Source organism: Aotus nancymaae, unplaced genomic scaffold (genome assembly GCF_030222135.1).
Source record: "Aotus nancymaae isolate 86718 unplaced genomic scaffold, 86718_ANA_hifiasm-v0.15.2.pri h1tg000108l, whole genome shotgun sequence".
Taxonomy (NCBI): Eukaryota; Metazoa; Chordata; class Mammalia; order Primates; family Aotidae; genus Aotus; species Aotus nancymaae.
This window is the reverse complement of record NW_026988523.1, coordinates 1,657,200-1,673,799: the sequence shown is the minus strand read 5'-3', so window position 1 is coordinate 1,673,799 and position 16,600 is coordinate 1,657,200. Positions and strand designations below refer to the sequence as shown.

Genomic DNA, 16,600 nt, shown 5'->3' with positions numbered 1-16,600 from the left:
AATGGCCTCCTTCCGGGCGTGGTGGCTTACACCTGTAATCTCATCACTTTGAGAGGCCAAAGCAGGAGGATCACTTGAGGTCAGGAGTTCAAGACCAGCCTGGCCAACATGGTGAAACCCCACTGCTATTAAAAATACAAAAAATTAGCCGGCCATGGTGGCACACACCTATAGTCCCAGCTACTTGAGAGAATGAGGTGGGAGAATCCCCAATTGCAATGAGCTGAGATCATGCCATTGCACTCCAGCCTGGGCAACAGAGTGAGACTCTGTCTTTAAAAAAAAAAAATGGCCTCTGTTAATCTTCAAGGGTGGCTCCAGTTCTTGGATTCCAGGATTGGGTGCACCACTCTGTATCTGCTTTCTCATGTGACACCCTTTCTCGCCATAGCAATGGAGTCTTCATTCACAGCCCCTTGGCTAATTTCATTTTTTCTATTCTAAAGATAGAAAAAAAATCCTAAGACCTGAAAACTTTTTATTCTGACTCCATTTTGAAGTCCTGGGATTTTGTGAACCATTTCAGCTCTATCACAGCTTCCTTGCAGTGGGCAATTAGAATTGTACCCAGTATTTTAGTATAAAAACACCAAGGGGAGATCTGCTTTGTTTACAGTATCTTTCCACCCGTGTCCATAAGGATCCCAAAATGCCTTCCAAGGTCATAAATGGAAAGCTGGAGCCCGTGATCACTGTATTAGTCCATTTTTGTATTGCTACAAAGAAATACCTGGCCAGGCACAGTGGCTCACACCTGTAACCCCAGCTCTTTGGGAGGCCAAAGTGGATGGATCACGTGAGGTCAGGAGTTCAAGACCAGCCTGGTCAACATGGTAAAACCCCATCTCTACTAAAAATACAAAAATTAGCCAGGTGTGGAGGTGGGTGCCTGTAATTCCAGCTACCTCAGAGGCTGAGGCACAAGAATCACTTGAATCCAGGAGGCGGCAGTTGCAGTGAGCCGAGATTGCACCATTGCATGCCAGCCCGGGAGAGACAGTGAGACTCTGACTCCAAAAAAATAGTAAGACGGCAGACCTGAGACTGGGTAATTTATAAAGAAAAAAGGTTTGATTGGCTCACAGTTTTGCAGGCTTTCCATGACGCATAGTGCTAACATCTGCTTGTGGTGGGAGCCTCGGGAAGCTTACAAACATGGTGGAAGGAGAAAAAGAGACAGCACATCACAGGCGGAGAGCAGGAGCAAGAGAGGGGCTGGGGGAGGTACCACACTCTCTTAAACAACTAGATCTCGCATGAACTACCAGAGCGAGGACTCACTCATCACCAAGGGGATGGAGCAACGCCATTCATGAGGGATGCACCTGTGATCCAAACACTTCCCACCGGGCCCCACCGCCAATATTGGGGATTACATTTCAACATGAAATTTCGAGGGGACAAACCTCCAAACCAAATCAATTACAAACACAGTTTGGGTTGCTTTTCATCATGTGCTTAGTCCTCTCCACTTTCACGTTCATTGATAAGACTTAGTTAGATGTTTCTGTACTTTTACATTGGCTTAGAATTTTTACTTTTCAGGTGAACTTTGCGTCATCTATAAACTTCTCGATTTTACTTTCTACTTCCTCTTTGAGGAATATGTATATGAAAAAGTTAGAATAGAAGCAACCTCAATTTTGATCCTCCAAGGACCTCACTATTTGACATATTCCTGTATTTCATACTTTAATCTCCTGAATCTCACAATAATTTAGTACAGTTTTGCTTGCTTGTTCAGAAAATGAAATATTTCTATGTATAAAATCACTAATTTTTTTTAAGATATTACTTATCTTACATCAAGCAATTTGGTATTCTACATAGAAGCCAACATTTTCCACTTCTTCTTGAGTTAGCCTAAGAATACATGACTCCAGGCCAGGTTCAGTAGCTCACACCTGTAATCCCAATACTTTGGGAGGCCGAGGCAGGCAGATCACCTGAGGTCAAGAGTTCAAGACCAGCCTGACCAACATGGTAAAAGCCTGTCTCTACAAAAATGCAAAAATTAGCCGGGCATGATGGTAAGAACCTGTAATCCCAGCTACTCAGGGGGCTGACGCAGGAGAATTGCTTGAACCTGGGAGGCAGAGGTTGCAGTGAGCTGAGATCACGTCATTGCACTCCAGCCTGGGCGACACAGCAAGACTCCATCTCAAAAAACAAACAAACAAAAAAGAATACATGACTCCAGAAAAGAAGCATGATTTCCATGAAACAGGTCTGAAGAAAATTAATTTAGATTTTTATTAATTATCTACTATGTGTATATATAAGTCTAATGAGAATCATATTTAAGAGTAGAAAAAATACACATACATATACATAAATAACTAAATTACAACTTTTTTAAATGTGTTCAACTGAAGAATTTTACCAAATTTACTAAACATGATGATACCTCCTAATTTTTATTTCCCAAGAAGACCAAACAAACCACACTGGTTATCAGAAAGGTAAGAAGAACGAAAACGATTTCACCTGCCTATGCAAATGTGTTCACACCTTTTTTTTTTTTTTTGGCATTCAGCTTTAATATAACTTGAGATAAGTTGCCAAGTAAAGGGAAAAAGTATGGGAACTTTCAGTTGAGCGAAATGCAAAAAAATTAAAAATGCAGAGAAGGGTGCTAAATATAGTTATTACTCTTGTTAGCCAAAAACATAACCATCATAGAAGCATTAAAAAGCCATTTGTGGCTATGATAGAATGTCAAAAGTTGACAGGAGAGCATTTCTACTTCTGCTAATGGTAGACTAAGTAATGTGAACTTAATCCTCATACTGAAGACAAGTAGAAAATTTGTACAATGTAAAATCATCTGCTTGAAGGCATAAGGAAGCCAACGTGATGAAAAATTACCAGGCCAGAATATGGAGGAAGACAATAGCTAGTTAGGTGAGCCACATGTTTGAAGTGCATTTCCCAGGGTGGCCTTTGCTGATTCCAACAGCAGAGGCCAAGAATCTGATAAGCATTTTTGAAAGCCTCCTGAGTCTAGGGAGCAGGGAGGCTACAGCACAAGGTGGATGTGGTAAAGACGAGGGGAAATGATTGATCTCCTAGTTTTTTGATTGGGACCTGAAGCTTCACCCAGGAGATAGAGTAAACCAAGAGTAACTCAGCTGACAATCAGCTTAGGATGACTCCTGAATGCTAGCATTCCCAGCCACCTGCCAGAAGCAAATCTAAATAATCTCTGGAAGATCCCAAGCCTCAGATTATTCAACAAGCCATTCTGCAAATGCAACATCTATCACACAATAATCAGGGAAACAAGGAAACAAGACAGTATGAATGAAACCGAGCGAAACCACAGGACACTAGAAACAGAAGAAATAATAGGGGCTTCAGACTACAGGTTTAACAGACACATGTTCACCGTGATCAGAGAGCAAAAAGATAGTGCTGGAATTTTTCAGCAAAAACCTGACAACTATTTTTTTAAACTGAATGAAAATTCTAGTATTAAAAATACAACTGAACTAAGAACTCAATGTGAGAGGTTCACCACAGTGTATATTAGACATAGCTGAAGAACAACTGAACGGAAAAGATAACATCCGGAATGAAATTTGAAGAGACAAACAAAAAAAAGCATATAGAAGAATGTATAGAGTAAGAGATATACAACATAAAGTAAAACTGTCTACAGTATTCATTAGCATCCCAAAAGAAGAGAAAGATAATGGAGCAGAAGCAATCCTTGAAGAGATAATGGCTAAGATCTTTACCAAACTAGTGGAAAACATTGTGCTGAAGACTTGTGAAGCTTAAAAACTTTACAGCATAATAAAAAGAAATTGACATTCAGGTATGTCAAGTAAAATACTGAAAACGAAGAACAAAGGGCTGGATGAAAAAGACACATTGCACTGATTATCATAAAACTGACTTAACAGAAATAATGAAAAAAGACAATGAACTGCTATCTTTAAAGTACTGAAATTAAAATGCCTAGAATTCTATATCCTATGACAATATCCTTCAAGAATGCAAGAGAAGTACAGAAAATTTTCAGATGAACAAAAATGAGGCAATCTGCCACCACCAAGACCTCTACTAAAGAAAATAGAGTATTCTTCAGATAGAAAAATCTCACAGCTGGGCCCCATGGCTCACGCGTGAATTGAGAGAGATTATATATATATGCTTACATGTAAGTGAGATGAATGACAGCAATGACATAAAAAACAAGAAAGAGAGATTAGGACTATTTTACTTATATAAAGTACCTGCACTACCCATAAAGCTCCCAAAACTTTGGGAGGTCTCAGGTGGGAGGATTACTTGAGCCCAGGAGTTCAGGATCAGCCTACGCAACATGTGAAATCCCATCTCTATAAAAAATACAAAAAATCAGTTGTACATGGTGGCACATGCCTATAGTTCCAGCTACCTGGGAGGCTAAGATGGGAGGATCACATGAGCTGGGGAGGTAGAGGCTGCAGTGAACCATGATCTCACCACAGCACTCCAGCCCGGGCAAGAATGAGACTCTGTCTCAAAAAAAAGAAAAACTCAGATGAAAGATCAGAGGCACAGGAAGAAATGAAGAGCAACAAAATGATAATATTTGGGTAAACTCAAATGAGTGTTAACTGAATATAGCAATAATACAAATTGTTATTAGCTTTAAATATATATTGAATTCAAATACATGAAGATGGCCGGGCGCAGTGGTTCATGCCTGTAATCTCAGCACTTTGGGAGGCCGAGGCAGGCAGATTATGAGGTCAAGAGTTCGAGACCATCCCGACCAACACGGCGAAAGCCTGTCTCTACCAAAAATACAAAAAATATCCAGGCGTGGTGGTGTGCACCTGTAATCCCAGCTACTGAGGAGGCTGAGGCAGGAGAACTGCTTGAACCCGGGAGGCGGAGGTTGCAGTGAGCCGAGGTCGTGCCACTGCACTCCAGCCTGGGCAACAGAATGAGACTCCATCTCAAAAAAAAAAAGAAGAAGATAATGACCTGTAAGTTGGAAGGGGGTAAATGAAGTGAAAGTAAAATGTAATCCTTGCAGTGTCTGGGAAGGGGAGAAGTACAGCTAACATCACACTTTGATATGATAAGGATGCATGTTATAATATCTAGGGTAACCACTAAAGAATAGCCAGAAAGTACATAATTTTCAAACTAATGTGGAGGGATGAGACACAATATTTAAAATAACCAATCAATCCAAAATAAAGCAACAAAAGAGAATTGAGAGATTATATATATGCTTACATGTAAGTGAGATGAATGACAGTAATGACATAAAAAGACAGATTAGGACTATTTTATTAACATAAAGTACCTGCACTACCCATAAAGCTCTACAGTGTTATTTGAAACTAGACTTGGATCAATTGTAAATATATACTGCAAATTCTATGGCAACCACCAAAAAAGTTTTAAAAAAGTGAAAAAGAAGAAGAAAAAAAAGCAGCGTAACTATTATGCTAAGAAAGTAGAGAAAACAGAATCATACAAAAAAATTAAATTAAGACCACAAAAGCCAAAAAAAAAAAAAACGAGAGAAAAGACAAAAACAGGAAGAAAAACGAGGGCACCTGAATAGAAAACAGTAACAAATACGGTAGAAAGTAACCTATCAATAAGCACTTTAAACATCAATGATCTAAAGGCCTAAATCAAAACTCAGATATTGACAGAATAGATTTAAAAAAACAAAGCCCAATGATATCTTGTCTAAAGAAACTCAATTTAAATATAAGGACACAGAGAGATTAAAAGTAAACAGATGGGCTGGGCGGTGGCTCATACCTGTAATCTCAGCACTTTGTGAGGCCCAGGAGGGCAGATTGCCTGAGGTCAGGAGTTCAAGACCAACTGGCCAACGTGGTGAAACCCCATCTTTACTAAAAATAAAAAAAAATTAGCCAGGCGTGGTGGCAGGTGCCTTTAATCCCAGCTATTCGGGAGGCTGAGGCAGGGGAACTGCTTGAACCAGAGAGGTGGAGGTTGCAGTGAGCCGAGATCCTGTCACTGTACTCCAGCCTGGGCAACAGAGCAAGACTCTGTCTCAAAAAAAAAAAAAAGGAAAAGTAAATAGATGAACTTTCTTTCCAACATAGTATTGGAAGTCCCAGGCAAAGCAATTAGGCAAGAAAAATAAATAAAAGGCAGCCAAATAGAAAAGGAAGAAATAAACTTGTTTTTATTTACTAGGGACATGATCTTATATATTCCTTCAAGAAACCGTTATAGCTGATATGTGAAGTCAGTAAAGTGCAGGATACAAAAATTAACATATATAAATAAGTATCATTCCTATATGCTAATGACACACCGTCTGAAAAAGGAATTAAGAAAACAATCCCATTTACAGTGGCATCAAAAAATAAATAAAATACATAGGAGCAAATTTAACCAAGGAGGTGAGAGATTTGTATACTGAAAACAATACAACATTAATTTTAAAAATTGAAGAAAATACAAATAAGTGCAAAGACAGCCCATAATCATGGATTGGAAGAGTTAATACTGTGAAAATGTTCATAGTGGCTGGGTGCAGTGGCTCACACCTATAATCCCAACACTTTGTGAATCCAAGGTGAGAGGACTGCTTGAGCCCAGGAGTTTGAGACCAACCTGAGCAACATAGCAAAACCCCATCTCTAAAAAAATATAGAAATTAGCCAGACATGGTGGTGTACATCTGTAATTCCAGCTACTCAGGAGGCTGAAGTGAGAGGATCACTTGAGCTAGGGAGATCAAGGCTGTAGTGAGCTATGATTGTGCACTGTACTCCAGCCTGGGCAACAGAGCAAGACTCTATCTCAAAACAAAAACAAAGTTCATATTACCCAAAGGAATCTACAGATTCAATGCAAAATTCAAATCAAAATTCGAATGTCATTTTTAATAGAAATAAAAAAAAATCCAAAAATTCATATGGAACCACAAATTCCCCAAATAGCCAAAGAGATCTTGAGCAAAAAGAACAAAGCTAGAGATTTCACGGTACCTGATTTCAAAATATACTACCAAGCCACAGTAATCAAAATAGCATGGCATTTAGGAAAGAGATTATATAGTTAACAATAATTTATTGTATATTTCAAAATAGCTAGAAAAAACTTGGAATGTTCCCAACACACAAAAAAAATATATGTTTCAGGTGGCGGATATCCCAATTACCCTGATTTGATCATTATACATTGTAGACATGTAAAAAAATCACATGTACCATAAAAATACAAACAACTTTTTTTTTTTTTTTTTTTGGAGACAGAGTCTTGCTCTGTTGTGTGGCTGGAGTGAAGTGGCACCATCTTGGCTCACTGCAACCTCCACTGCCTGGGTTCAGCAACTTTCCTGCCTCAGCTTCCTGAGTAGCTGGGACTACAGGCACGTGCCACCACACCCAGCTAATTTTTTTGTATTTAGTAGAGACAGGGTTTCACCATGTTGGCCAGAATAGTCTGGATCTCCTGACCTTGTGATCCTCCCATCTTGGTCTCCCAAAGTGCTGGGATTACAGGCATGAGCTATCTCACCCAGCCATAAACAACTATTACATATCAATTAAAAAAAAAAAACAGCATGGCATTGGCATAAAAACAGAGGATCAACCAATGGAACAGAATAGAAAGTCCAGAAATAAACTCATGCATGTATGGCCAATTGATTTTCAGTAAAGGTGCCAGGCATACACAATAGAGAAAGGACAGTCTCTTCAATATATGGTAGTTGGGAAAATAATATCCACACACAGAAGAATGAAACTGGACCCTTGTATCAGATATAAGAATCAACTCAAAATAGATTAAGGACTTAAATATAACACCTGAAACTGTAAAAATAATAGAAGAAAACATGAGGGGAAGCTCCATAATTCTGGTCTGAGCAATGATTCTTTGGATATGGCCTCAAAAGCACAGACAATAAAAGCAAAAATAGACAAATAGAATGGCGTGAACTAAAAAGCTTCTGCATAGCAAAGAAAACAATTTACAGAGTGAAGAGACAACCCACAGAGTAGGAGAAAATCTGTACACCACTCATCTGATAAGGGGCTAATATCCCAAATATATAAGAAACTCAACTTAATAGCAAGAAAACAAATAACCTGATTTTTAAATGGACAAAGGACTTGAAGACGTATTTCTTAAAAGAAGACATACAAATGGCCAACAGGTTTATGTAAAAATCCTCAGCATCACTAATAATCAAGGAATAATCAAGCAAATTAAAATCACAATGAGGGATTATCTTACACATGTTAGATGGACTATCATCAAAAATACAAAAGGTAACAAGTGTTGGCAAGAATGTGGAGAAAAAGGAACACTTGTATACTGTTGTAATGTAAATTAGTACAGCCATTACGGGAAAACAGCATGGAGGTTCCTCAAAAAACTAAAATTAGAACATCATACATCTAGTAACCCCACTTCTGGGTATATACTAGAAAGAACTGAAATCAGTACACTGAAGAGATATCTGTGCTCCCATGTTCATTGCAGTATTGTTCCCACAGCCAAGATATGATATGACGCTAAGTGTCCATTAACAGAGAAATGGATAAGAAAATGTGATATATATAAATGGAATACTAGTCAGCCTGTAAAAATAAGGAAATTCTGTCACGGGGACAATATAGACAAACCTGGTGGACTGTGTGAAATAATCTATGCACAGAAAGACAAATACTGCACAATCTCGCCTCTGTGCAATTTAAAATAGTCAACCTTATAGAAGTAAAAAATAGAATGTTATCAGGAGTAGAGAATGGATGAGAGATGTTGACCAAAGAATACAAAGTTTCAGTTAAATAAGACAGTAAGTTTTTGAGATCTATTGCACCCTATGGTGACCATAGTTAATAATAATGTATGATATATTTCAAAACTGCTAAAAGAATACATTTTAAATGTTCTCAGTACAAAAAACTTAAAGTATTGATACATGTTAATTAGCTTGATCTAATAATTTTATGGTGAATACAGATATCAAAACATTACATTGTGTCCCAATCTCCATTAATATATATAATTGCCAATTAAAAATAAAACCTTTTATTTTTTTTGAGACAGAGTCTCACTCTGTCACCCAGGCTCAAGTGTGGTGGTACAATCTCAACTCACTGCAACCTCTGCCTCCCAGGTTTAAGTGATCCTCCTGCCTCAGCCTCTGGAATAGCTAGGACTACAGGTGTGTGCCACAGTGCTCACCTAATTTTTGTATTTTTAGTAGAGACAGGGTTTCACCATGTTGGCTGGGCTGGTCTTGAACTCCTGACCTCATGTGATTCACCCACCTTGGCCTTCCAAAGTGCTGGGATTACAGTTGGGAGCCACCACGCCTGGCCTAAAAATGAAACTTAAAAAAACAAATAAATAGATGGCCAAGGATATACCATGCTAACGTTAATCAAAAGATAGCAAGAGAAGCTATATTAATTTCAGGCAGAGCAAGCTTCAGGGAAAGGAAAGGAATCACAGACAAAGAAGGGACATTGCATAATGCTAAGGGGGTCAATTCTCCAAAACGGTATATCAATCTTTAATGTATATGTGCCCATCAACAGAATATCAATATGTGTGAGGCAAAAATCAATAGAAATGCAGAGAGAAATAGAAGAATCCGCTATTACAGTGGACACTTCAAAGCCCCTCTATCAGAAATTGGCAGATTCAGCAGGCAGAAATTCAGTAAGGACACATGTGAATTCAACAACACCATCAATCAATTAAATATAATGGGTATTTATAGACTAATTCATCCAACAACAGAAGGATACACGTTATTCTCAAGTTCATGTGAAATACTCACCAACACAGACCACATTCTGGGCTAAAACACCTTAACAAATTTCTAAAAAAATAGAAATCATGAAATTGGATCCTTATCTCATACCATATATAAAAATCAACTCAGAATGGATTAAGGACTTAAATATAAAACCTGAAACAGTAAAACTGAAAGAAGAAAACACAGGGGGAAAGCTCCACTATTTTGGCCTGCGCGATAACAAAAAGAGCTTGAACTCCTGACCTCCAGGTCAGGAAAATCTCAAATTACCTGGAGATTAAACAACACACTTCTAAATTATACATGGGTTAAAAAAAATCAAGATAAACTTAAAAATATTTTGAACTAAATGAAAATGAAAATACAGCTCATCAAATTTTGTGGGATGCAGCAAACATAGTACCTGGGGAAAATATATAGCATTGCACATATTAGTAAAGAGGAAAGTTCTAAAATCAATAATCTTCCACCTTAGGAAACAAGAAAACGAGCAATTAAACTTGAAGTAGGCCAGGTGCAGTGGCTCATGCCTGTAATCCCACCACTTTGGGAAACCGAGGTGGGCGGATCACCTGGAGGTCAGGAGTTCGAGACCAGCCTGGCCAACATGGCGAAACCCTGTCTCTACTAAAAATACAAAAATTAGCCAGGCATGGCGGCAGGCAGCTGTAGTCCCAGCTACTTGGGGGACTGAGACAAGAGAATTGCTTGAACTGGGGAGTAGAGGTTGCAGTGAGTCAAGATCACACCATTGTACTCCAGCTGGGTGACAAAGTGAGACTCCATCTCAAAAAAAAAAAAAAAAAAAAACCTGAAGTAAGCAGAAGACAAGAAATGATAACAATTAGTGTAGAAATTGATGAAACTGAAAACAGGAAATCAATAAAGAAAATCAACAAAACCAAAAGCTGGTTCTTCAGGAAAAAAAAAAAAAAAAAAATCAATGAAATCAATAAGCCTCTAGCCAGGCTAACTAAAAAGCCAGGGTGGTGGTGGGGAGGGCAAATTACTAATATCAGAAATGACAGAGGAGACATCACTACAGATGTCAAAGACATAATAAAAGAATTCTATGAACAACTCTATGACCACAAATCTGATAACCTAGATAAAATTGATCAATTCCTTGAAAGATAAAACCTGCCAAAACTCACACAACAAATGACAATATAAATAGATCTATATTTATTAAATAAGTTGAATCGATAATTAATAATCTTAAAAATTCGGAAAGTTCCAGGCCTAAATGGGCTCACTGTTGAATTCTGTGAGCCACTTAAGGAAAAAATGATACCAATTCTCTACAATCTCTTTCAGAAGATAGAAGCAGAGGAAATACCTCCTGATGTATCCTATGAGGCCAGCATTAACTAACACCAAAACCAAAGACATTACAAGAAAACTACAGACCTATACCACTCATGAACAGAGATGCAAAAATCCTCTACAAAATATTAACATATTAAGTCTAAGAACGTATAAAGGAATTATATACCACAACCACGAGACTTATCCCAAGTATGCAAGGCTGGTTCAACATTCAGAAATCAAGTAACATAATCTATCACATCAACAGGTTAAGAAAGAAAAATAACACAGTATCTTTTCCTTTTTCTTTTCTTTAAGACATAGTTTCACTCTGTCCCAGGCTGGAGTGCAGTGGAACAATATTGGCTCACTGCAACCTCTGCCTCCTGGTTTCAAGTGACTCTTGTGCCTCCCAGGTTGCTGGGATTACAGGTGTGGGCCACCACACCCAGCTAATTTTTTTTTTGTATTTTTAGTAGAGACAGAGTTTTGCCATGCTGGCCTTCAACTCCTGGACTCAAGTCATCCACCCACCTCAGCCTCCCAAAGTGCTGAGATTACAGGCATGAGTCACTGCACCCAGCCTATGATCATATCAATAGATGCAGAAAAAGCCTTTGACAAAGTCCAGTATCCACTCATGATAAAAACTCTTAGCAAACTTAGAGGGGGCTTTCCACACTACCCACAGAAGGGTCCACATGGCATTGTTCTGCATTCCCATCGTAACCTAAAGGGAAACTTTCACAATGTCTGGAGTCCTTGATGTCCTGCAAATGAAGAAGGTGGATGCCCTTAAGTTCCTTGCTGTAGGAACCCACTTAGGTGGCACCAATCTTGACTTCCAGATGGAACAGTACTTCTATAAAAGGAAAAGTGATGGGCCTAGCACAGTGGTTCATGCCTGTAATCCCAGCACTTTGGGAGGCCAAGGTGCGCAGATCACGAGGTCAAGAGATCGAGACCATCCTGGCCAAGATGGTGAAACCCTGTCTCTACTAAAATACAAAAATTAGCTGGGTGTGGTGGCATGTGCCTGTAATCCTAGCTACTCGGGAGGCTGAGGCAGGAGAATTGCTTGAATCCGGGAGGCGGAGGTTGCAGTGAGCCGAGATTACGCCACTGCACTCCAGCCTGGCGCCTGGTCACAGAGCCAGACTCTGTCTCAAAAAAAAAAAAAAAAGTGATGGCATCTACATCATAAATCTGAAGAGGACCTGGGATAAGCTTCTGCTGGCCGTGCCACTGTTGCCATTGAAAACCCTGCTGATGTCAGTGTTATATCCTCCAGGAGTACTGGCCAGAGGGCCATGCTGAAGTTTGCTGCTGCCACTGGTGCCGCTCCAAATGCTGCCGCTTCACTCCTGGAACCTTCACTAACCACATCCAGGCAGCCTTCTGGGGGAGCCACCGCTTCTTATGGTTACTGACCCCAGGGCTGACCACCAGCCTCTCATGGAGGCATCTTATGTTAACCTGCCTCCCATCACTCTGTGTAACACAGATTCTCCTCTGCACCATGTGGACATTTCATCCCATGCAACAACAAGGGAGCTCACTCAGTGGGTTTGATGTGGTGGATGCTGGCTCAGGAAGTTTTGCGCATGCGTGGCACCATTTCCCATGAACACCCGTGGGAGGTCATGCCTAATCTCTACTTCTACAGGGATCCTGAAGAGATCGAAAAAGAAGAGCAAGCTGCTGCTGAAAAGGCTGTGACCAAGGAGAAATTTCAGGGCCAATGGACTGCTCCAGCTCCTGAGTTCATTGCTACTCAACCTGAGGCTGCAGACTGGTCTGAAGGCGTGCAGGTGCCCCCGTGCCTATCCAGCAGTTCCCTACTGAAGACTGGAGCGCTCAGCCTGCCACGGAAGACTGGTCCACAGCTCCCACTGCTCACGCCACTGAATGGGTAGGAGCAACCACTGATAATGATCTCAAGCTGTTCTTGCACAGGCTCTTAAGCAACATGGAAATAAAGTTGATGGAAAATAAACATCAGTTTAAAAAAAAAAGAGAGAGAGAGAGGGGAACTTCCTCAATTTGATCAAGAATATCCATTAAAAACCTATAGCTAATATTATGCTTCATGGTAAGAAACTTAAGGTAATAATAATAATAACGGCAAGGATGCCCACTCTCACCACTCCTTTTTATCATCATAGCGGAAGTCCTAACTAACGCAGTAAGACAAGAAAAGCAGATAAAAGGGATATAGACTGGTAAGCAAGAAATAAAACTTTCTTCATAAATGACAGGGTAGTCTATGTAGAAAAGCCAAAGAATCAACAAAAAAAATCCTGGAACTAGTAAGCAATTATAGTAAGGTTATAGGACACAAGGTTAATATACAAAAGTCAACCGCTTTCCTATAAACCAGCAATGAGCAAGTGGAATTTGAATTCAAAAGCACAATACCACTTGTATCAGCCTCCCAAAACATGAAATACTTAAGTAGAAATCAAACAAAATATGTACAAAATCTGTATGAGGAAACCTAAAAAACTCTGATGACAGAAATTAAAGAACTAACTAAATGGAGAGATATGCCATTTTCATGAACAGGAAGAGTTACTATTTGGCCAGTCATGGTGGCTCACACCTGTAATCCCAGCACTTTGGGAGGCCAAGGGAGGAGAATCACTTGGGCCCAAGAGTTCAAGACCATCCTAGAGAACATGGTGAGACTCTGTCCCTCCAAGAAATTTAAAAATTCACTAGACATAGTGGTGTGCTCCTTAGTCCCAGCTACTCAGCAAGCTGGGGCAAAGGGTTACTTGAGCCCAGGATCAAGGCTGGAGGGAGCCATGATCGTGTCACTGCACTCCAGCCTGGGCAACAGAGTGAAACTCTGCCTCAGAAACAAAACAAAACAAAACAAAAACCTCAATATTTTCATAATATCAATTCTTCCCAACATGATCTACAGATTCATTGCAATCTCAGCCAAAAACCTGGCAAGTTATTTGGTATATATATTTTTAAAAATGAATTCTTTCGTTTATATGAGAGGCAAAAAGACCTAGAATAGCCAACACCATATTAAAGGAAAAAAAACTAAATTAAAGTTGGAGAACTGACACTACCTTACTTTAAGGCTTACTATGAAGCTACAGTAATTAAGGCATAGTGGTATTGATAAAAGAATGGACAAATATATCAAAGGAACGGAATTCAGAACCCAGAAATAGACCCACATAAACATAATCAACTGATTTTTTACAAAGAAGCAAAGGAAATACAATGGAACAAAGATCATCTTTTCAACAAATGAGGCTAGAGCCAGACATGCAAAAACAATGAATCACAGAGGCTAAATGCAAAAAACTATAAAATTCCAAGCTAATAACATAGGAGAAAACCTAGATGACCTAGGGGTTGGTTTGTTTTGTTTTGTCTAGAGACAGGGTCTTGCTCTGTCATCCAGCCTGGAGAGCAGTGGCACGACCATAGTTCACCACAGTCTCAACTCCTGGGCTCAAGGGAGCCTTCCACCTCAGCCTCCTGAGTAGCTGGACTACAGAAGCGCATGACCACACCAACCTAATTTTTTATTTATTAATTTTTGGTAGAGGCCAGGTCTCACTACGTTGCCCAGGCTGGTCACAAACTTGTGGCCTCGGGTGATCCTCCTACTTCTGCTTCCCAAAGCACTGGGATTACAAAGATGAGCCACCATACCTAGCTGGCAATTATGGCTTTTTGTTTGTTTGAGACAGAGTCTCTCTCTGCCACCCAGGCTGGAGTTCAGTGGCACAATCTCTGCCTCCTGGGTTCAAGAAATTCTTCCTGCCTCAGCCTCCCGAGTAGCCGGGATTACAGGCAACCGCCACCACGCCCAGCTAATTTTTGTATTTTTAGTAGAGATGGGGTTTCCAGGTTGGTCTTGAACTCCTGACCTAAGGTGATCTGCCCCCTTCAGCCTCCCAAAATGCTGGGATTATAGGCATGAGCCCCTGCACCCGGCCAGCAATGACGTTTTAGATACACCAAAGGCATGATCCATGAAAGAATCAACAAGCTAAACCTTATTAAAATTTAAATGTCTTGCTCTGCGAAAGACAATGTCAAGAGAATAAAAAAGCAAGCTGCAGACTGGGAGAAAATACTGTATTTTTCAAAAATGTGTCTGATAAAAGACTGTTGTGCAAAATACACAAAAAACTCTTAAAACTCAACAAAATGAAAATAATCCAATTTTAAAAATGATATCAACGGGCCAGGGGCAGTGGTTCACACCTATAATCCCAACTTTGGGAGGCCAAGGCAGGTGGAACACTTGAGGTCAGGAGTTCAAGACTAGCCTGGGCAACATGGTGAAACCCCATCTCGACAAAAAACACAAAAAATTAGACAGACATGGTGGCATGTGCCTGTAGTCCCACCTACTCTGGAGGCTGAGGTGGAGGAGCACTTGAGGCCAGGAGTGGGAGGCTGCAGTGAACCAAGATCATACCACTGCACTCCAGCCTGGGCAAGAGTCAGACCCTGTCTAAAAAAAAATCAATCATTAACAGACACCTCACCAGAAAAGATATGCAGATGGAAAATGAGCATATGAAAAGATGCTCCATATTGTATCACCAAGGAAATGCAAATTAAAATTAAAACAATGAGATACTCCTATACACTTATTAGAATGGCCAAAATCCAGAATACCGTCAATACCGAATGCTGACAAGGATGTAGAGCACCAGGAATTGAAAAGGCCACATACTGTATGATCCCAGCTACATTCCTGACACTCTGAAAAAGGCAAAACTACGGAAACAGTAAGAAGATCTGCGGTCATCAGGGACTGGGGAGCAGAGGGATGACTAGGAAGAACACAGGGTTTTAGGGGAGTGAAACAACTCTGTATACTATCACAGCAGATACGTATGATTTTAAATTTGTCCAAAACCACAGAATGTACAACACCAAGAATGACCCTAATATAGACTACAGACTTCAGGTGATAATGATGTGGCAACATAAGTTCATCAATTTTAAGAAATGTACCATCTGGTGGAGGATATTGATTAATGGGGAGCCTATACATGTATGAAGGCAAAGGATGTATGGGAAATCTCTGTATCTTCCACTCATTTTTACTATGAACTTAACACTGCTCTAAAAAATAAAGTCTAATAAAAAAATTAAAGCATTGTCTAAAACTACTAATCGAAAATTATATACCCAACATGAAATTTCTTTTTTTTTTTTTTTGAGACGGAGTTTCGCTCTCGTTACCCAGGCTGGAGTGCAATGGCGCGATCTCGGCTCACCGCAACCTCCGCCTCCTGGGTTCAGGCAATTCTCCTGCCTCAGCCTCCTGAGTAGCTGGGATTACAGGCACGCATCACCATGCCCAGCTAATTTTTTGTATGTTTAGTAGAGACGGGGTTTCACCATGTTGACCAGGATGGTCTCGATCTCTTGACCTCGTGATCCACCCGCCTCGGCCTCCCAAAGTGTGGGGATTATAGGCGTGAGCCACCGCGCCCGGCATATCTTTCAAAAATAAAGGCAATTTTTTCA

The 16,600-nt window shown here is 40.0% G+C and overlaps 1 protein-coding gene across 3 annotated transcripts in view; it reads right to left on the bottom strand.

The window, feature by feature from the left end:
• The window catches only part of LOC105711625 (T-box transcription factor 19), an 89,618-nt gene that overhangs the window by 47,520 nt on the left and 25,498 nt on the right, over positions 1–16,600 (bottom strand). The gene's annotated exons all lie outside the window — the stretch shown is intronic.